Here is a 23,907-nt window from a genome sequence, read left to right as displayed (position 1 = left end):
ACTCCCTACAAAGGAACAGAGAAATTATCCAAACATTGCTCTGCTGAAGATTTGCATATCAGCTAAAACACAGTGAAGAGGCTATTAATCCTGTTGTAAGAGAGCTGTTTCAATGCCATGTTTTATGCTTTAGTCAAATGCATACTGAGTCCAGGACAAGGCAGATAACTGTAAAACCCAGAATCACCACCTACTGGTGAATTGCTTTCCATTGTAATTGGGTAGGATACACAGAAACATTGCATCTTCACCTCAGCCATTCAATAGGACTCTTCACTGGCCCCTGAGTCCAGCCTTCAATAACTTTTGACAGAGAGGACAGGGAATTGTAATCATGAATACGAATTGCTGCCTTTCCTCAGAAGACCCTCAACTGCTTGGTCATCATGAATGATGATCTCTACTTCACTTGGATACTATGGGCCTTTCGAGTATTTACTGTGTGCAGGAGCTAATGTTTCTTTCAGGAAATTAATGATTCTCCAACAACTGTAGCTCATGAGAGTTATCAACAATCACCTATTATCTGCCTACTATTGCCACTGTCTTTCTTGTAACTTAACTTAAATTGTATTTTAGAGACACAGGAAGATCTGCAGATGCTGGAAATCTTGAGTAACACACTTTAAATGCTGGAGGAACTCAGCAGGAGAGGTGGCATCTAAGGAGGGAAACCAACAGTCAATGTTTTGGGCCAAACCGTTCAATGGGACTCAAAATTGTGCTTTTCTTGCTTCGGAGTCACTACAGCACTTTGTACACTACAGCAGATATCTATATACCCAGTTCTGGAGACATGGTTCTGATTTTAACTACTTTGGTCAGGTTTCTGTAATGTTTCTGCCTGATTTAGAAGTGGCAACTGATATCTATGGTTCTCAGCAGGGGTGATTTGTTGAGAGTGCTTGTTACAAAAGGGGGCTTCATAGACTTTGAATAGTACAAGTAATTGTTGGTTCCTTAATGTTGTCATAGACAGGGAAGGGGAGAAGGGGAGGTAGTTGAGATAAGCTCCCACTACCTATTAAATGCTCCCAATAGTGTGTCTCTGAAATAGCCTCCAAAAACTGTCAGGCTCCTCGTCTTCATGTCTGGCTTAGCTACTAAACCTGGCAAAACTGTTTCTACTGACAGGAGAAGGGGTAAAGGCAGTTTGATGCCTTAAAATCAGTAACTTTGGGCAGATGGGTCTTGTTAGCTGTGGTTGGCATCTCATCTAAGAGAAGGAATATTCTGATCTCTTTGTGGCTATAGCTACTAATAGGGAAGGCTTCAGGAGTAAACGCCAAAGAAAAATATGGAGTGGGTGTCTCTAGGGCAATCCTACATTCATTCAACGCTGAATGGCAACTCCTGTGACATCGCTGGTGCCAAGCTATCTTGGTCTCTGTCGTTCTTTTGGATTCATCAGCTACATGGGGAGGGGCATCTGCTTGCTCCCCATATTGCACTGACCTGGGCTGTGTACTAGCCTGCATATAAACGTAGACAGCTAGGATGCAATATCCATGGTCAACCCCGACCAACAGAAGGCCTCATTGTAGTTGTTGGGCTGCATCACCTATGGACACACACTTTAGGTGTGGATGTGAAAATCACTGTCCCCAATCACATCACCTTCCCTTTCTTCTAGTCCAATGCCAGAAAATTGCAAACCTGTCACAACCATGGACGCATGAGGCAGGTAACTAGTTTGGCAAGGGAATTAGGAACCAGAGTGATAGGGTTGAGGGTAGGGTAGCTGGTTTATGAACTACTATTGAGTAGCCAGACTGCTAGCAAGGGGAGGTAGATGACAGGGCAAAATGCCAGTCAATGAGATGAGTTGCAATGCAAAAGGGGACAAAATTGAAAAGGCAGATGAATACAGGACTGAAGGTGTTATATTTGAATGCATACAGTATATGGAATAAGGTAGTTGAACTTGTAGCTGTTACAGATTGGCATGTATGATGTTATGAGTATCATTGAATCATGGCTGAAAGAAGATTATAGAAGACTAGACAATGGGATGACCCATTGGAGCACCCTTTGAGAGAAAGTTAGTGCAGTCCGATATGACCAGAATGAACATTAAGTTTTCCTGAATGCTATTGGTATCGCTTTGCTATGGAAAATGAAGAAGAAAAACTCAGTTTATTAACGAAGAAGGACATGTAGCAAGGCAAATATAGCTCCTCCTCGCTTAACGAAGGACACTTTTGATGGCATCATTTCTGGTTAATCTGCCAGCCTTGCGCCTCTCGTTGTCATTCTGGAGACATGCAGCCCTCTCATTCCCGGCACTTCATCTCTTCTGCTGTTTATTGTTTATCTCTGATCCTGGAGACATGCATTTCTCAGCTCCTTTGTCTCTTCCTCGCTCCTCCTCCTGTGCCAGTTGTTGTCATTCTGGAGACGTACATGCCTCTCCTCCTCTGTCTCTTCTTCTCTCATCTTTTTTGTCCTGACTCTTTGATTCTGGAGTTGTGTGGCCCTGGCCTCATCCGATTCTTGTTCTCTCCCTCTCCTTGCCGCTCCCGACGATGTTTGGTGTCATCTCTTGACCATAATGTCCCCCTTCTCTTTCCACGTGGCGTAATTAGGCTGACCATATTTTTTTTTACCCTAATGCTGGATAGAAGATACGAAGCAGTAAAACCAAAGCCTCCAGGATGCTGATTATTCTTGGTCATGTGGTTGGCGCTCTCCTAAATGGACGTGATATAGCCACCACTGTCCTTTGACTGCAGCAAAGGGTTTGGCGGGTGCTTCGAAGTACATTATTACAATAAGATTTAATTATCTCTTATTGATGGGTGGCAGTTAGATCTGTCCCAATCCTGCACATGCTGATGGTGATTAGCAGAATGTGATCGCTCGAAATAGAGCTGCCCTGCCTTTTTGCTCTGGTTGGTGTCGCTGCTGTAAGCAAGGTGAGTCGCTTCTGAGGCTGGCTGTGCGCATTCGTTGTGGTGTTGCGTTACGGTTTCCATCATGGCTGACATCTGCTCTCGAGTGAAAGCAGGGCTGTTGATTTTGGCGAGTCAACAAATTTATACGAATATATAACCCTGAACATTGCCTGCATTCTGTAAATTAGCACATTTTAAGTCGATTTAGCCAAAAATAGTGCCGTTGTAATGCACCATTTGCACTAATTGGAGATCACAAACAGACAAACAGGGCATGAGAGTTTTAGTAGTATATAGATTATAGCTGGGAGCCTCAAGGATACACATTGTATCGAACGGACAGTTGGGTAGACACAGGGGATGGAGTGGCTCTACTGATATCATTAGAAAGAGGTGACATAGGATCAGAAGATGTACTGTAGAATCATTATGAGTAGAGCTAAGAAACTGCAAGGCTAAAAAGATCCTGATGGGAGTTATACACAGGCCTCCAAATGGTAGCAAAGATGTGGTCTACAAATTACAACAGGAGATAGAAAATGCATGTCAAAAGGACAATGTTACAATAGTCATGGGGGATTTCAAATGCAAGCAGATTAGGAAAATTAGGTTGGTGCTGAATGCCAAGAGGAATTTGTAGAATGCCTATGAGATGGCTTCTTAAGAGTAGCTCACGGTTGTGCCCACTCAGGGACCTGGATTGGGTGCTGTTTAACGAACTGGAATTGCTTAGAGAGCTTAAGGTAAAGGAACCTTTAGAAGCTAGTGATCATAATATGATAGAATTCACCCTGCAATTTGAGAGGGAGAAGCTGAAGTCAGATGTTTCGGTATTATAGTGGTGTAAAGGGAATTACAGAGGCATGAGAGAGGAGCTGTCCATAGTTGATTGGAAAGGAACGCTGGCAAGGATGACAGCAGAGCAAAAGTGGCCGAAGTTTCTGGGAGAAATTTGGAAAGCACAGGATAGATACGTTGCAAAGAAAAAGAAGTATTTTAAAGGCAGGATGACACAACTGTGGCTGACAAGAGAAAGCAAAGTCAAGAGAGGGCATGTAATAGAGCAACAATTAGTGGGAAGATAGAGGAATGGGAAGCTTTTAAAACCAACAGAAGGCACCTCAAAGTCATAAAGATGGAATACGAAGGTAAGCTAGCTAATAATATTAAAGAGGATACCAAAAGTTCCTTTAAATATTTGAAGTGTAAATGGGCGAGAGTGGATATCGGACTGCTGGAAGATAATGCTGCAGAGGTAGTATCGAGGGACAAGGAAATGACGGATGAACTGAATATGTATTTTGCATCGGTCTTCACTGTGGAAGGCACTAGCAGAGTGCAGGGAGTTCAAGATTGTCAGGGAGCAGAAATGAGTGAAATTGCCATGACTAGGGAGAAGGTGCTTGGGAAACTGAAAGGTCTAAATGTAGATAAATCACTCGGGCCAGGTGATCTGTACCACAGGATCTGAAAGTGGTGGCTGAAGAAATTGTGAGGCATTAGTGAAGATCCTCCAAAAAAATTAATGGATTCTGGAAAGGTTCCAGAGGACCGGAAAATTGCAAATGTCACTCCACTCTTCAAGAAGGGAAAGAGACAGAAGAAAGAAAATTATGGGCCAGTTAGTCTGACCATAATGGTCAGGAAGATGTTGGAGTCACTCATGAGGAGTGTGGTTTCAGGGTACTCAGAGGCACATGATTAAATAGGCTGCAGTCAGCACGATTTCCTCAAGGGAAAATTTTGACTGACAAATCTACTGGAGTTGTTTGAAGAAATAGCAAATAGAATAGATAAAGGAGAATTGGTAGATGTTGTGTACTTGGATTTTCAGAAGGCCTTTGATAAGAGTCACATATGAGGTTGCTTAATAAACTAAGAGCGCATGGTATTACAGGAGAGATACCAGCATGCATAGAGCATTGGCAGATTGTCAGAAGGCAAAGAGTGGGAATAAAGTGAGCCTTTTCGAAATGGCTGTCTGTAACCTGTGGTGTTTCACAGAGATCTGTGTTGGGACTGCTTTTTTTTTACATTATATGTCAATGATTTGAATGATGGAATTGATGGCTTTGTAGCCAAGTTTGTGGACAATACAAAGATAGGTGAAGGGGCAGGTAGTGTTGAGGAAGCGGAGATGCTACAGAAGCACCTGGACAGATTAGGAGAATGGACAAAGAATTAGCAGATGGAATACAATGTCAGGAAGTGCATGGTCATGCACTTTGGTAGAGAAATAAAAGTATACACTTTTTTTTCTAAATGGAGAGAAAATACAAAAATCTGAGGTGCAAAGGGATTTGGGAGTCCTCCTGCAGGATTCCCTAAAGGTTAGCTTGCAGTTTGAGTCAATAGTGAGGAAGGCAAATGCAATGTGAATATTCATTTTGAAAGGACTGAAATAATGTTGAGGATGTAATGTTGAGGCTTTATAAGGTGAAGCCTCACTTGGAGTATTGTGATCAGTTTTGGACTCCCTATCTAAGAAAGGATGTGCTGATATTAGAGATGATTCACAGGAAGTTCGTGCAAATCATTCAGGGATTGAACAGTTTATCTTTTGAGGAGCATTTAATGGTCCTGGGCCTGTATTCACTGGAATTCAGAAAAATGAGGGGGATCTCATTGAAACCTACCAAATGTTTGAAGGCCTTGATAGAGTGAATGTGGAGAGGATATTTCCTATAGTGGGGGAGTCTAAGACGAAAGGACACAGCTTCAGAGTAGAGGGACATCCATTTAGAACAGAGATGATGAGGAATTTCTTCAGCCAGAGAGTGGTGAATCTATGGAATTTGTTATCACAGGCAGCTGTAGAGGGCAAGTCTTTAAGTATTTTTAAGGCAGAGGTTGATAGATTATTGATTAGTCCAGGCATGAAGGGATACGGGGAGAAGGTAAGAATTTGGGGCTGAGAGAGAAATGGATCAGCCATGATAGAATGGCAGAGCAGACTCAATGGGCCAAATGGCCTAATTCTGCTCCTATATCTTATGGTCTGATGGTAACAAATAGACTGTTTGCAAAGGCTGACATTATATAAACTTTCCTTTTGATGAAAGCAGCCCAAACGGGTGGGCTCGACCTGGGAATTTGTATTATGATCCTACTTCTAGCAATGCATTTATGCTAGTGGATGATCAGATCAAAATGGCTGCTTCTACAGAGCCGCACAAGAGTTAAACTGCTGAATTATGAGTATTGGCTTATTCAAAGTTTTATTATATTCAGTGGTGCTGTAATGGATGCAGCCAATCCACATCTCTGGGTAGCTTCTCCTCGAGTACAGTATATCATCATCAGCTGCACCTGTATTGCAGTTAGGACCATTCCTCAGCTGCCAGCACGTCGTTCCATCAATGCTTAAATGGGATAACTAAGGGAGAATAGTCAAAGTGAAAGTCAAGTTTATTGTCATGTATGCATGGGTGCAATGAAAAACTTTCTTGCAGCAGCATCAAATGCTCATAGCATCAGGTGAACAGCAGTTACAAGAAAGACATAAATTATTCATGCACTCCATTTTTTGGAGGAAAGAACATAATTAGACAGAAAAAAAACCAAAGGGCTTATTTAGCAAATTTATGACTTTAGATCTCCCAATATGTTTCACAGGTTTTGGTGTACAGTATTTTGGAGGTGCAGTTATTGATAGGCACCACATTCCCGTACCTTCCCCTAAGTGTGCAAGAGAATCAGGACTGCTGTCCTCCAGAGCATGACAGCTGAGATCCTAAATCAGAACAACAACAAGAAATTGCAGAACACCTTCTCCCATCCATCTATTGCCGGCTACTCTCCACCCGCCACTCCTGAGCACCTCCCAAACCTGGCCATTTATGATCTACAGCCTGCAGCGGAGAAAAACTTTCCATTGACCTTCTCTGGTGAGGCTGAAGGCCCCGAATAGCATCTGAATCAAGCGGATGACATGGCAGGAGGTCGGATGCCACCTGGTGGAGACCCTGATAGCAATCTCCGTTTTCAAAAATGTGCAGAGACGAAATACGTTAGGGCAGCCAGTGAACCAGAACATACAGAGATAATTAACAAGCAACTGATCCTGAAACACAGAAACCTGGGTTTATGAGAATGGCTTTTAAAAATGTTTGTTTTTAATTTTAGAAGTTGGATAAGTCGCCGGGACCACATGAAATGTATCCCAGGCTACTGTGGGAGGTGAGGGAGGCGATTGCTGAGCCTCTGGTGATGATCTTTGCATCTTCAACGGGGACGGGAGAGGTTCCGGAGTTCCGGAGGATTGGAGGATTGCGGATGTTGTTCCTTTATTCAAGGAAGACGGTAGAGATAGCCCAGGAAATTATAGACCAGTGAGTCTTACCTAAGTTGATGGAGAAGATCCTGAGAGGCAGGATTTATGAACATTTGGAGAGGAATAATATGATTAGGACTAGTCAGCATGGCTTTGTAAAGGGCAGGTTGTGCCTTATGAGCCTGATTGAATTTTTTGAGGATGTGACTAAACACATCGATGAAGGAAGAGCAGTAGATGTAGTGTATATGGATTTCAGCAAGGCATTTGATAAGGTATCCCATGCAAGGCTTACTGAGAAAGTAAGGAGGCATGGGATCCAAGGGGACATTGCTTTGTGGATCCAGAACTGGCTTGCCCACAGAAGGCAAAGAGTGGTTGTAGACGGGACATATTCTGCATGGAGGTCAGTCACCAGTGGAGTGCCTCAGGGATCTGTTCTGGCACCCTTACTCTTCGTGATTTTTATAAATGACCTGGATGAGGAAGTGGAGGGGTGGGTTAGTAAGTTTGCTGATGACACAAAGGTTGGGGGTTTTGATAGTGCGGAGGGTTGTCAGGGGTTACAGCGGGACATTGATAGGATGCAAAACTGGGCTGAGAAGTGGCAGATGGAGTTCAACCCAGATAAGTGTGAAGTGGTTCATTTTGGTAGGTCAAATATGATGCTGGAATATAATATTAATGGTAAGACTCTTGGCAGTGTGGAGGATCAGAGGGAACTCAGGGTCCAAGTCCATAGGACCCTCAAAGCAGCTGCGCAGGTTGACTCTGTGGTTAAGAAGGCATATGGTGTACTGGCCTTCATCAATCATGGAATTGAATTTAGGAGCCAAGAAGTAACATTGTAGCTATATAGGACCCTGGTCAGACCCCAGTTGGAATATTGTGCTCAGTTCTGGTCGCCTCACTACAGGAAGGATGTAGAAGCCATAGAAAAGGTACAGAGGAGATTTATAAGGATGTTGCCTGGATTGGGGAGCATGCCTTATGAGAATAGGTTGAATAACTCAGCCTTTTCTCCTTGGAGCAAAGGAGGATGAGAGGTGAGCTGATAGAGGTGTACAAGATGATGAGAGGCATTGATCGTGTGGATAGTCAGAGGCTTTTTCCCAGGGCTGAAATGGTTCCCACAAGAGGAGACAGATTTAAGGTGCTGGGGAGCAGGTACAGAGGAAATGTCAGGGGTAAGTCTTTTACTTAGAGAGTGGTGAGTGTGTGGAATAGGCTGCCGGCAACGGTGGTGGAAGCGGATACGATAGGGTATTTTAAGAGGCTTTTAGATAGGTACATAGACCTTAGTAAAATAGAGGGCTATAGGTAATCCTAGTAATTTCTAAGGTAGGGACATGTTTGGCACAACTTTGTGTGCTGAGGGGCCTGTATTGTGCTGTAGATTTTCTATGTTTCTATGTAAGATAACTCACAGCTTCCACAGTAGGCAACATCAGGGTTTTCTGAAGTATGCTGCATTAAAAATACTGTGAGCACTGAGTTTTTTGTCCAAGTTGCCATTGCCATTGATTTCCAGTGCTCTGTGCATATAATCCACCCTTAACCAGCATAAGCAGGTGTATTATTGAATTGAATTGACTTTATTTCTTATATCATTCACATACATGAGGAGTAAAAATCTTTATGTTACGTCTCCATCTAAATGTGCCATGTGTAATCATAGTAATTAATAATAATTTATAATAAATCAAACAGTCAATGTAATATAGGGTACACTCAAATCAGTGTGAGTTCATCAGTCCGATGGCCTGGTGGAAGAAGCTGTCCCAGAGCCTGTTGGTCCTGGCTTTTATGCTGTGGTACCGTTTCCCGGATGGTAGCAACTGGAATAGATTGTGGTTGGGGTGACTCGGGTCCCCAATGATCCTTCGGGCTCTTTTTACACACCTGTCCTTGTAAATGTCCTGAATCATGGGAGGTTCACAACTACAGATGTGCTGGGCCGTCCACACCACTCTCTGCAGAGTTCTGCGATTAAGGGAGGTACAATTCCCATAAGTTTCAAAATAATTATTGCATTTTGAAAAGAATTTCTTGATACACGTATTACATTAGGTCTCAATTTGTTCACAATCTACAAATCCATACTTTAATTTTTTTACGCTGGTTAGGCTGAGGGAGACTTGTGGGTGACACACACTTCAGGCTAAGCAACGACTGTAATATCATACAAACTAAATTTCAATGGGGCATTACTGTTGCTTTTACCCCTATCATTTTGGCAACAATTATTTTATTTAAATTGTGTACTACGTGAAGTCCAGGAAGTGATTCAGTGTAGTATGGTTTACATAGGCATTTTTTTTTGTAGTTTTCTTGATCAGCACATTATATACATGCAATAGCTCTCTTTGCACAGTGTCAAGTGCTTTGCAGAGGTCGACAAAAGCCATAAACAGGTCTTGATGTCACTCCCGGCACTTTTCCTGAAGCTGCCGGGCTGTGAAGATCATGTCGATCATGCCCCGGTTCTTCCTAAATCCACACTGCAATTCAGGTAGCATTGACTCGGTGATGTTGCTGATGAGCCTCTGAAGCATCACCTTAGCCAGGACCTTTCCAGCAACAGAAAGGAGTGATATGCCCCTACTATTGCCGCAGATGGTCTTGTCACCCTTGTTCTTATAAATGACAACAATGTTTGCATTTCTCCATACGTGCAAAGTGTACATTAAATGAAGAAAGGACATTTAGCAAATGTTTTCTGTACCGTGATTCATTCCCATAATACTCACCCCTGTAGAGAGGAAGTGAATGCAGAATAGTTGTTGAAATTGATACAACATAGTTGAACAAAAGGAAAGGACAGCACAGAGGATAGCATTGATTCACATCTGCAAATTAACACAACAAAGCTGGCAATTAAAGGTGTAGCAAGGTAAGTAAACTGTATCCAGCTGTGACAGGAATTCCCACAAAAAAAAACTTAACCAGTTCCCATAAAGACAACTTGGTGTTAGTCTTGGGTAAACTCAGTGGTGACATTTACAGAGTCAAAGTCCCACAAAAGTGTACTTTCCAAGAAACAGGCTGCATACCAGTATTCAAGAGCCACCTTTCAGCTGAAATAATAAACCATCTTTTCACTTTCCTGAACACTGTTCAGTCAATATTATTCTCTGATCAATATTATTAAAATATTAGTTCATATCTCTTTGTTGAATTGGGATGTAGAAAGTGAGAAGTTTAATTTTTTTTTTATTAAATAACCTCTGTCTATACTCCCTACAGTAAATAAACACCCTCCTAAATCTAATATGAATAATTTTTGGAAGGTTGGAGCATAGAACAGTACAACATAGGAGCAGGTCCATTGGCCCACAGTGTTGTGTTGGACTAATTAAATGAATAATCGAATTCCTTAAACTAATCCTTTCTGCCTATACAAGGTCTGTATCCTTCCATTTCATGCATATCCACGTGCCTATCTAAGAGCCTCCTGAACACCTCTATCATATTTGTCTCTACCACCACTACAGGTAGCACTTTTCAGGCATCCACCACCTTCTGTGTGAAAAAAAATTGTCCCATACGTCTTTGAACTTACCCCTGCTCGTCTTAAACGCATGCCTTCTAGGATTAGACATTTTCATCCTGGATGTCTACTTTATCAATGCCTCTTGTAATCTTATAAACTTCCATCAGGCCTCCCCTTAGCCTCCAATGCTCCAGCGGAAACAACCCAAGTTTGTCCAACCACTCCTTATAGCACATGCCCTCTAATCCAGGCAACATGCTGGTAAACCACTCCCACACCAACTCCAAGCCTCAATATCTTTCCTATAATGGGGCAACCAGAACTGAAAACAATATTTCAAAGTTCAAAGTAAATTTACTATCAAAGTACATGTCATGCACCTTCTTAACAACCCTATTAAATTGTGTGGCAACCTTGACGGATTTATGGACATGGAATCCAAGATTCATCTGTTCCTCCACACTGCTAAGAATTCTACCATTAACTCTGTATTCTGCCTTTCAATTTGTCCTTCTAAAATAGATCCCTTCACAACTTTTCTGGATTGAACTCCATCTGCCATTTGACAGTCCAGCTCTGCATCCTGTCCAGTCCCGTCATAACCTACAACAACCTTCTAGACATCAACAGTCTTCTAGACATCACCAACCTTTGTATCATCTACAGACTTACTAACCCACTTTTCACTTCCTCATCCAAGTCAATTAGAAAAATTGCAAAGAGCGTGGGTCCCAGACCACTGGCCGTCAACGTCAATCTTCAACCATCCTCTGCCTTCTATGGACAAGCCAATTCTGAATCCATACAGACAAGTTTCCCTAGATCCTAAATCTTCTAACTTTCCCGCCTTAGTAAATTCCATGTACACCACATCAAATATCTTCCTTAATGTGATTTATCATATCCTAAAATAATTCAATCAGGCTCATGAGGCAGGACCTGAATCTCGTAAAGCCATGCTGATTATTCTTAATTAGACTATGCTTCTACAAATACTTGTAAATCATGTCTATGAGAATCTTCTCCAATAATTTGCCCATCACTAAAATAAGACTCAATGTCTATAATTCTCAGAGTCATCAATACTCCCTTTCTTGAACAAAGGAATAATATTTGCCACCCTCCAATCATCAAGTACTATGCTTGTGGCCAGTGGGGTTGCAATGATAATCACCAAAATCACAACAATCCTTTCTCTCGCTTCCCATAGCAACCTGGAGTATATTGCACCCAGTCCCAAGGACTTCTCTATCCTAATGCTTTCAAATGTTCCAGTATATCTTCCTTCTTAATGTTGACATGCTCTAGCATATTAAAAACACACACATAATGCTCAGCAGGCCAGGCAGCATCTATGAGAAAGAGTACAGTTGATGTTTCGGGCCGAGACCCTTCAGCAGGACTATCTCTTTCTGTACTCTCTTTCATAGATGCTGCCTGGCCTGCAGAGTTCCTCCAGCATTTTGTGTGTGTTGCTTGGATTTCCAGCGTCTGCAGATTTTCTTTTGTTTGCTCTAGCATATTAGCCTGTTTTATGCTGTCCTCAGAAACATCAAGGTCCCTCTCACTGGTAAATACTGATGCAAAGTATTCATTAAGTACCTCCCCTATCTCTTCTTACTCAAGGCACATGTTTCCTCTTCTATCCTGATCTGTCACCCTTTAACTTCAGTCCTTTATTTCCATGACAAGACATTAAGCACTATCCCATTCTTCCCCCATCCATAAAGTTAGTCCCTGACCAACTGGCTTCCTCTTCAACACACTGACCTCACGCCTAACACTACCATCCCAATCTCAGCCCCAACTCAGTGATCTTCCTTCTGACACACTGATCATTCAATGCCTGTAATAGAGACACTAACCCGCAGTATTCCACCAAGTTCTCAAGCTTGACCTTGCCTACAGAAACCTCAGTCAAGATCCAGCCCCAGTATTGCTTGCTTTAGGCACCAATCCATTTGAAGTAGTTATTGGTGCTGCATTATTACAACCAAGTAGTGGGATTGGCAGGACCCTCTAGAGTTTCTAGGCCTTTATTTTGCATAGACTTGGAGCAACATAGTAGTTCAAGTCCCAAAGGTTGTACATCCCTTTTATGTATTCTACAGTGTTCTTGGAACAACGTGTTCTTAAAACAATAAGGTACATACCGCATCAGTTTTAGTGATCAGTAATAAGCCTGAATTCAATATTAATCTCTCAGCAAGGAAACAACTACAGGCAGTCCCCGGGTTACGTACGAGTTCCATTTCTGAGTCCATCTTTAAGTCGGATTTGTACATAAGTCGGAACAAGTACATCCGGTATTATTTAGCGTCAGTTAGTCAACCGTTTGTCTTAGTATATATTATATATTTTACCTTTCAATGCATATAAAACACTTAAGAAACATATGTATTCCAATAATTAAACCACTGCTTTGCTTAGTAATAATTGTAGCTTTTCATCAGGGCAGGGCCTTTTACATGCTCCATTATTCTCACTTTATCCATTATCCTTTAAAATTGTTCTGATCGTTGACTGACTGTAGCCTAACACTTTTCCAATGACCGATGGCGTTTCACCTCTTTCCAAACGCTTTATTATTTCCACTTTATTTTCAATCACGATTGCTTCCCATCAATGGAAAAGAAAAACTGCGGGCGGCAGGTCCCGACCTGCGCCGGCTCCTGAGGTCCACTGGGTCCTAAGTACCACCACACTGAATTCCCCGGGTGCTAAACTCCACCGCACTGAGACAGGTTAAATGGGACAAGTGGGGGCTGTGCTGGGTTTGGGTATTTGATCCTCCACAATATTCTGCGTGGGAATTTAAACTGGAGGTGGCAGTGTTTTTTTTTGTGAGGTCGAGTTGCGAGCTCAACATCAACCCAGCACGGATGGTACGGGAGTCACTGGATCAACATCAACCCGGCACGGGAGCAGTCTGTCACTAAATTGAACTCGGGAACCTTCCGTTCTCTAGCCCGGTGCTGATCCCACTGCGCCACCAGCCGACCGGAATGGGGGGGGGGGGGGGGTCAGGGTGAATCTTACTAAGAAAAATTTAAACCAAATACAAAGTTAAACACTCAACACAGTGTCAACAGCAACGACTTAAAATGGCAGACGGCATTGCGATCCGACTTAAAATGGCGGATGGCGTTCTCCTTCCTCAGTTTGTAAGTAGGAGTTGTCCGTAAGTCGGACGTTCGTAACTCAGGGACTACCTGTAATGGACAATTAGTTGGACAATCAACGTCATAAAAAGAGCGAGCTTTCAATCAGAGCAGTGATTGAGATTTTAAAGGCAGAGTTTCACTGCAATTTCTCTGAGTCGAGGAGCAACCGATTAGCAGAAGGCAGTGCATAAAAAGAGCTACCTCACAGTCAGGTCTGGCTTCGAGATTTAATAAGCAGATCTTCATGGCAGTTTTCTCTGAGTTGGACAGTTGACGTCAGGGTGTGCGTAAAAAGAGCAAGCTTCAAACAGGACGGTGATCAAGATTTTAAAAGTAGAGCTTCGCGGCTGTTTCTTTGAGTTGAGGAATGACCAGTCAGCAAGAGGGATTCATTAAGAAAGGCCAATAAAAAAAACACAGGTGCAAGCGGAGCGGTCATCCTTTGAGTGGCCATTGTTGTGAGTGTACCAGTGTTTAGAGTGGCATTGGCTCATTAGGCTTAGGTGAGATCAAGCTTGGATGAGATTAAGTATTTGGTAGGTTTCTCTCTTTCTGTTCTTATTTGTTCATTCCTTGTCTGTTGGGGCATAGTAATTTAGTGAGAATGGCTCCAGGGGCAATGTTTTGCACTGTGTGTGGAATGTGGGAAGTCTGGGAGACCTCCAGTCTCCCAGATAAACTCATCTGCACCAGGTACACTGATGTACAGCTCCTGAGAGACTGTATTAAGGAACTGGAACTGCAGTTTGATGATCTTCGACTCATACGGGAGAATAAGTAGATGATAGACAGGCGTTACAGGGAGGTAGACACCCCTAGACTGCAGGAGACAGGTAAGTGTGTGACTGTCAGGAGAAGGAGGGGAAACGCACAGACAGTGCAGAGTACACCTGTGGCCATTCCCCTCAATAATAAATATACAATTTTAGATACTACTGAGGGGGATGACCTACCGGGGGAAGCACAGTGAATAGGTCTCTGGCACTGAGTCTGATACTGTGGCTCAGAAGAACAGAGGGGTGAAGAGGGCTGTAGTGTTGATAGCAGATTCCATAGTCAGAGGAACAGAGATGAGGTTCTGAGACACTCAGAAGGTATGGTGTCTCCCTGGTGCCAGGATCAGAGATGTCTCATAGCATTTTCAAGGGCAAAGGTGAGCAGCCAGAAGTCTTGGTACATATTGGCACCAATGTCATGAGTAGACAAGGTGAGGAGGTCCCGAGGAGAGATTTTCGTGATAGAAAGTGAAAGCTGAGGAACAGGACCTCTAGGGCAGTAATCTCTGGATTACTGCCTGTGCCACGTGCCAGTGAGGATAGGGTTAGGATGATTTGGCAGGTGAATACATGACTGAGGAACTGGTGCAGGGGACAGGGCTTCAGATTTATGAATCATTGGAATCTCTTCTGGGGAATAAGGACCTGTACAAAAAGGATGGGTTACATCTGAATCCGAAGGGGTCCAATATTGTGGGCAGGTTAACTAGAGTTGTTTGGGAGGGATTAAATTAATTTGGCAGGGAAATAGAAACCAGAGTGATAGTACTGAAGATGAAATAGCTGGTTTACAGAGGTGATGTGTAGTGAGGGCTGTGACAGGGCAAAACTGCAGTCAAAAGGATGAGTTGCAACATATAAGGTGGACAAAATCAAAAAGGGTGAATACAGGACTGGAGCTGTTATATTTGAATACATGCAGTATATCGAATAAGATAGATGAACTTGCAGCATAGTTACAGTTTGGCATGTGTGATGTTGTAGGCATCACTGAATCATGGCTGAAAGAAGATAATAGCCGGGAGTTTAATGTCTGGGAATACACATTGTATCAAAAGGACAGGTAGGAAGGCAGAAGGGATGACTTTGCTCTTTTGGTAAAAAATGAAATGCAATCATTAGAAAGAGGTGACATAGGGTCAGAATGTATAGAATTATTGTGGATAGAGCCAAGAAACTGCATGAGTAAACAGACCCTGATGGGAGTTGTATACAGACCCCCAAACAGTAGTAAGGATGTGGTTTGCAAATTACAATGGGAGATACTAAATACACGCCAAAAGAGCAAGGTGACCATAGCCATGGCGGATTTCCTTAGGCAGGTAGATTGCGAAAAGCAGTTTAGTGCTGAATTCCAATAGGGGGATTTTCTAGAATGCCTACAATATGGTTTTTTAGAGCAGCTTATGGTTGAGCTCACTATGGGGATCAGTTACTCTGGATTGGGTGTTGTGCAATGAACCAGAATTGATTAGAGAGCTCAAGGTAAAAGAACACTTGGGGCAAGTGATCATAATATGATCGAATTCATCCTGAAATTTGAGAATGAGAAGCTGAAGTCAGATGTGTCAGTATCTCTGTGGAGTAAAGGGGATTTCAGAGGCATGAGAGAGGAGATGGCCAGAATTGATTGGAAAAGAACACTGGCAAGGATGATGGCAGAGAAGCAATGGCTGGAATTTCTGGAAGTGATTCAGAAGGCACAGATATACATCCCAAAGAGAAAGAAATATTGTAAAGGCAAGATGATACAACCATGGCTAACAAGAGAAGTCAAAGCCAACATAAAAGCCAAAGAGAGGGCATATAATAGAGCAAAGTTTAATGGGAAGTTAGCGAAGTGGGAGGCTTTTAAAAACCAACAGAAGACAACTAAAAAAATCATTAAGAAGTTAAAGATGGAATACGAATGTAAGCTAGCCAATAACATAAAAATGATACCAGAAGTTTCTTCAGATTCATAAAGTGTAAAAGAGAGGCGAGAGTGGATATTGGACTGCTGGAAAACGATGCTGGAGAGGTAGTAATGGGGGTCAAGGAAATGGCAAATGAACTGAATAAGTATTTTGCATCATTCTTCATTGTGGGAGACACTAGCAGTATAGTGGGAATTCCAGGTGTCACAGGGCATAAAGAATGTGAAGTTACCATTACTAGAGAGAAAGCTCTTCAGAAACTGAATAAGTCACCTGGACCAGATGGTGTACATCCCAGGGTTCTGAAAGAGATGGCAGAAGAGATTGTGGAGGCATTATTAATAATCTTTTAATAATCACTAGATTCTGGAATGGTTCCAGAAGATGGGAAAATTGCAAATGTCACTCTACTCTTCAAGAATGGAGAGAGGCAGAAGAAAGTAAACTATAGGCTAGCTAGTCTGATCTCAGTGGTTGGGAAGATGTTGAGTCGATTATTAAGGATGAGGTCTCAGGGTACTTGGAGGCACATGGTGCAATAGGTCATAGTCAGCATGGTTTCCACAAGGAATCTGTTGGAATTCCTTGAAAAAATAACAAGCAGGATAGACAGAGGAGAATGGGTTGAAGTTGTGTTCTTGGATTTTCAGAAGGCTTTTGACAAGGTGCAATACATAAGACTGCTTACAAGCTATGAGCCCATGGTATTACAGGAATGATTCTAGCATGGATAAAGAAAGGGCTGATTGGTAGGAGGCAAACTTTTTGAATAAAGAGAGCCTTTTCTGATTAGCTGGCAGTGACTAGTGGTGTTCCACAGGTGTCTGTGTTAGGAGCGATTCTTTTTACGTCATGTGTTAATGACTTGGATGACTGATTTGATGGTTTTGTTGCAAAGTTTGCAGGTGATATGAAAATAGGAGGGGCAGGTAGTTCTGAGGAAGTAGAGAGGCTACAGAATGTCTAAAACAGATTAGGAGAATGGGCAAAAAAGTGGCAGATGGAATACAGGGTCAGGAAGTGTATGGTCATGCATTTTGGTAGAAGTAATGAAAGTGTTGACTATCAAGTCAAGCCAAGTCAAGTCGCTTTTTATTTCATTTCAACCATAAACTGCTGGTGCAGTACACAGTAAAAATGAAACAACATTCCTCCAGGACCATGGTGCTACATGAAACAACACAAAACTACACTAGACTATGTGAGACAACTCAAGGCTATACTGGACTACGTAAAACAACACAAAAACTACACTAGACTACAGACCTACACAGAACTACATAAAGTGCACAAAACAGTGTAGGGCAAAACAATAATTAATTAATTAATTAATTAATTAATTAATTGATAATAAACAAAACAATAGGCCCAGTAGAGGACAAATTTCGATATAATAATAAATGATGTAGATGTCAGTCTAGACTCTGGGTATTGAGGAGTCTGATAGCTTGGGGGAAGAAACTGTTGCACAGTCTGGTCGTGAGAGCCCAAATGCTTTGGTACCTTTTGCTAGATGGCAGGAGGGAGAAGAGTTTGTATGAGGGGTGCGTGGGGTCCTTCACAATGCTGTTAGCTTTTTGGGTGCAGCATGTGGTGTAAATGTTTGTAATGGCAGGAAGAGAGACCCCAATGATCTTCTCAGCTGACCTCACTATCCGCTGCAGGGTCTTGCGATCCAAGACGGTACAATTCCCAAACCAGGCAGCGATGCAGCTGCTCAGGATGCTCTCGATACATCCTTTGTAGAATGTGGTGAGGATGGGGGGGAGATGGACTTTTCTCAGCCTTCGCAGAAGGTAGAGACGCTGCTGCAAAAAAATTGAGGTGCAAAGGGACCTGGGAGTCCTTGTGTAGGATTCCCTAAAGGTTAATTTGCAGGTTGAGTCTGTGGTGAGGAAGAAAATGCAATGTTAGCATTCATTTCAAGAGGACTAGAATATAAAAACAAGGATGTAATGTTGAGACTTTATAAAGCACTGGTGAGGCCTAACAGAGAATTATGAGCAGTTTTGGGCCCTTTATCGTAGAAAGGATGTGCTGAAACTGAAGAGGGTGCAATGGCAGTTCACAAATATGATTCCAGGATTGAATGGCTTGTCATATGAAGAGTGTTTGATGGCTCTGGGCCTGTATTTCACGAGAATTCAGAAGAATGAGGGGAATCCCAATTGAAATCTATCGAATAGTGAAAGGCCTTGATAGAGTGGATGTGGAGAGGTGGTTTCCTATGGTAGAAGAGTCTAAGACCAGAAGACAGAGCCTCAGAATTGTGGGGCATCCTTTTAGAACATAAAAGAAGAGGAATTTCTTTATCCAGAGAGTGGCAAATCTGTGGAATTCGTTTCCACAGCTAGTGGTGGAGGCCAAGTCTTTATGTATATTTAAGGTGGTAGTTGAAAGATTCTTGATTGGTCAGGGCATGAAGGGATATGGGGAGAAGGCAGTGAATTGGGGCTGAGAGGAAAATTAGATTAGCCATGATGAAATGGCAGACCAGTCCAGTTGGGCCAAATGGCTTAATTCTGATCCTACTTATTATGGTCTTATGGTCTGATAATTGATTTCAATATTTTTTGATAAGAAGAATGATTCATAAACCAAAGTTGTAATTTTAGGTAAAACTGATCTTGAAAAGTGAGGCAAATCTGACCATTGTGGTGTTGGCAATATTTCATTAAGCATAGGACTTATTTGCCTATCTAAGCATCAAGAAATCTTCTTATGTAATTAAAACACTTTGGACAATGTTATGTTCGTATTGAGGGTTAGTGCAGAGCACACCAGCACGTCAGCCTTGCAGGTTATTCAATTCAACTTTATTGATAACGCTGCTTATACAGTATGTGAACTCCTTACAGTATGTGAATCTCACCTGGTCCAGGAACACCACTGGGATTGTGAAACGAGCCCAGCAGAGATTGCACTTTCTGAGGAAGCTTAAACAAGCATCACTCCCCACTAACATCTTAACTACATTCTACAGAGGAGTGGTTGAGAGTGTGCTGACCTTTTGCATCACAACCTGGTACTCCAGCTGCAGTGCTGCCGACAAAAAAGCCTTGCAGAGGGTGGTTAGGGGAGCAGAAAAGGTTATTGGGGTCTCCCTACCTTCTGTCCAAGGCCTCTTTCAGAGTTGATGCCTCCAGAAGACACGGTACATCATTAAAGACCCCTCACACCCTCTCCATGAACTGTTTGTTCTTCTGCCATCAGGTAAATGTTACAGGAGCATCAAAACTAAAACCACAAGGCTACTAAACAGCTTCCTCCCACAGGCAGTCAGACTGCTAAATAGCTGCTCTACCTGATTCTACTTTGGACACTTTTAACTTGCACTGGACGCTTATAACTTGTTTTTAACTGACATGTGGCTGTTGTGTTTTACTACTTATTGTTATGTTTATTATTTAGTGTTGCGTTTGTTATGTTATGACTGCTCTGCTCCTGGGAAAAACTGTCTCATTCTGCCCTACAGAGCTGATGTACAGTTAGAATGACAATATAGTTTTTGACTCTTGAATCTTGAATGATGGAGCGGCTAACTAAGTGGCAAAGGAATAACCTATTAACTACCAATACATCTCCCCTTGGAAAAAAAGAAAACCTAGGTATGTACTTCTTGTTTATAGTTCTACATTGAAATTATAGTCACTGAAATTGAGAAATTCCATTCACTTTACCCATAACATTTAATTTATGGTCCTTACATAAACAGAAAAAAGAATTGCCAAAATTATAACTGTCTTTCACTTTGTTTTAATGGTCTCCTCCTTTTTATCACCATTCCCTTTTTTAAAGAAGTCTATTTTGTGAAATGTTTTCAACATCAAGAACTCTAAAAAAAACTCCTAATGTAATGGAGGTTAGTGTAGACTACCTGACCACTATGGCAAAGTGAGAGGATTATTCTGCCTCCTTAATCACTTGTTCTAAACTATTAGGCTATGGATTGTGGTGGGACAGATAACAATCCGATCTGGTATAGGTTCCTGGAAGTGTCGGAGCGGGTGTAGATTCTTGAACAGGTGCATCCACCTCAGATAGGTGGTCCTCTACATAAGGATCAGTCCACTCTATTTCTTTCTTGACCTTAAATAGATTTTGAAGGCACGCGAGCGTCCGCATGTTCCACTTGATTTCACCTCATGATGTTCTGATCACATATGATCATAGTGCATGCTGCTGGAGTACTGCTCCTGTTGTGAATTGGTCTGAAACCCAAACAGGTTCACCACTCCTGAGTAACGACAAATATTTTTCTCTGTGTCAGAGATCATGCGTGCTCTTTGTTTTCTCATGTTGTGTTGTCTCACTTTGTCTAAGACCAGTAAGTGAGTTGGAGAAGGGAAGGAAGAACAGGCAGGCTTGTTCTCAGTCTCTGGCCCATTCACAGCTCTGATGGACTGTAGCCATTCTCAAGAGATGTGGAGCAATAAGATAGGAGTACCTTGTTGGGGTCTTTTGCATTCAGTAGGAGACTTTCTCAGTTCACTCTGCACTTTCTATTTGACTGTCGATACTGTAGATAGCTTATCTGGTGTTTGAACTCATAGTCCCTAGCAAAGGCTTTGAATGCTGAGCAGCTGAATTGTGGACTGTTGTCTGACACAAGTGTCTCTTGTTTTCCATGGTGAGCGAATACAGCTTTAGGGTGCTTTATAACTGCTGCTGAGGATGTAGAGGACAGCTTGGACAACTCAACATTCCATGAGTAGTAATCCATAAGCGAGAAGAGATTTGTCTCTTTTCACTTTGAAAGTGTCTGTGTCTGCAGTTTGCCATGGAAAGTCTGGGAATTCTGTGGGACAGAGACATTCAGCATGACTTTTGTGCAGTTTCCTGCATGCTTCACATTACTTTACATAGCCTCTCTGCTGTGTTCTCTGATCAGGTCACCACAATAATTGCCTTGCTCTTAAGCAGCATTTGTCAATGCCTTGATGTCCTTGGTGGATTTGTCTGATCAATTTGGCATACATAGAAGCAGGGATGACAAGTCTGGAACCCTTTAGCAGCAAACCATCAAGAATGGTGAATGTGTCTCCCTCAAGCCAGTAAGGTCTGAGTTTGTGAGCTCCCTTTGGTACAGCTGGCCATTCATGCTCATAGAAAAGCACAACCTTGCTGTATGTTGGTCCTTTTTCAACTCAGCATGAATTTCATCCAGATTACTCTGTGATGTAGGAAAGCTTTCATGTACAGTACCAGAGCTAAGTAGATGTCGGTATCTTCCATGAAGGTGGGTTCAGCTCACTTTTGCATGGCATCCTCAACAGAGTCTGACACAGTGAAAGATTTTCCAGGGACATGTTCAACAGCATAACAGCTTTCAACATAACACTGTCCAGTAGGAGTCAGTGTTCTTGATGCATATGTCACTGGTTTCCATACACCACTGCAGTTTTCATGAGCACTCCCCCGGGGCAAAGGAAGAGACTTTGGTTGCTTTGTTTGGCTCAAAGAATGCCAAAGCTGGCAGAGTGATAAACTCTGCTTCAAGGGATGAGAATGACTCCTCCTGTGGTGCATCCCATCTCTGAGGCAGGAGGTCATGTAGTGGCTTTGTTTTCTCTGCCAAACTTGAATGAACTTTCACATCCTGATTACCATGCCAAGGAAATTGCAGATCTCTGTTACATTCGTAGGTTGTCCCATGTTCTGAGCTCCTGCAGTTTGTCTGAATCTGGTGGCACTCCCTCTGAGGACAGTGGTTGGCCCAAGAACTTCTCTCCAACTTTGCAAATTTGCATTTATTTTTGTTCAGGGTGATTCCAGCCTATTTCTGATTCTCCACGGCAGCTTCCACTCTTTTGTCATGTTCCTCACTTGAGCCTCCGATGATGATTATATCATCCATGTGGAAGACTACCAGTCCCTCCAAAATTTGGTTCATTCCCATCTGAAATAGTTCAGGGGCTGATGAGATGCCAAAATGGAATTTCTTGAAGACAGTGTCCATATACTGTGATAAAGGTTGTGAGCTTCTGTGACTCAGGAGCTAAATGGATCTGCCATAATCCTGAGTTTGCATCCAGTTTGGTGAAGAGCTTTGCTCCACCCAGCATGTCCAATGTGTGCTCAACAGAGAGCAGGATAAACTTCTCACGCCTCACTATATTATTTAGATTCACACAAATCCTCACTGTGCCATTTGGCTTGGAAACAGGAACAATACTCGCACACCAGTCAGCAGGTCTAGTCACTCTAGTTATGATGTTAAGTGCCTCCATTCTCTCAAGTTTAGTTTTGACTTTATTCATCAATGGGACTGGTATACGCCTCACTGTAATCAGAGAGTAGGGTATCACTCTTGGTCTCAGTTGGATAAGGTACTGTTCTTTCAGTACCCCCAAGCCTGTGAACATCTCCAGGTTCTTCTCCTGCCACAGAACATTGTTTAGTCAATCCAATCTTGCAATGAGGTTCAACTTGATATCATATCGTTCCAGTAGTGGTGAGAAGAGATTCTGAACAACATAGACATCTCTTTTAATTGTTTTTCATTTTTATGGATTAAAGTAGTAAACATTCCTTTCACACTGAGCTTATGTTTCCCTGGCCCCATGAGCACTTTCTTTGTTGGGTTTAGCATACTACCTGCTTTCTTTGCCAGTTTTGTGAACAGATGTTCGGGGATGGTTGTGACATCTGCCCCAGTATCCATTTTGAACGTCACTGTCTCATTTTGCAACTGAACCATAGTACACCAGCCTCATCTATTTGAATCTAGAGCCCCAAGATAAGCTCTCTCTTCATCTGAATCATGGTCTTCTTTGACTTCCTGAAGAATTGTCTTTGAGTGACATTGGCTTTTATAATGGCCGACTATTGTATTGTTGGCATTTCATTTCTTTTTCTGGACAGATCTCTTTGATGTGGAATGGAGACCTGTCACATATCGTTCAGTTGGACATTTTACCTGCTCTTTGTTTTATTGTCTGTTTTGTTTGAGTTGAGCTCTACTTTCTTCTCTTTAAGTAGTCTTTCTGACTGCACCTTGTTTCCTCTCATGTATCACAATTTTATTTCCTCTGAAATATTCTTTGAATATGTCCTACTCTATTTTGTCCAACTTTTCCTGAGCGTCAGTCAGTCCTAATCCACTCATGATGTTATCTGCTTTGTCACCCATGCAGTGTGCTTACCTGATGCTCTTCTGAAGCCTGAGTGAGATTGCTTGCAACCCTAAATCTCTCAAAGCATCTGATGCATTTCTCAAACTCCCCCTGGTTTAGAGAAATCAAATAACTCGGGAGGATTTATTAGGTAAGTAGATGTAGGTACTGCAGATACTGTATTTGCTCCATTTTCCTGTTTGTTTGTCTATTTATTATTTTATTTCTTTGGACTACTGAAGTATTCTTTTCACTCCATCAGAGTTTGGCTGTCTT

This window comes from Hemitrygon akajei, chromosome 11 (assembly GCF_048418815.1).
Source record: "Hemitrygon akajei chromosome 11, sHemAka1.3, whole genome shotgun sequence".
Lineage (NCBI taxonomy): Eukaryota > Metazoa > Chordata > Chondrichthyes > Myliobatiformes > Dasyatidae > Hemitrygon > Hemitrygon akajei.
This window is presented reverse-complemented; position numbering follows the sequence as displayed.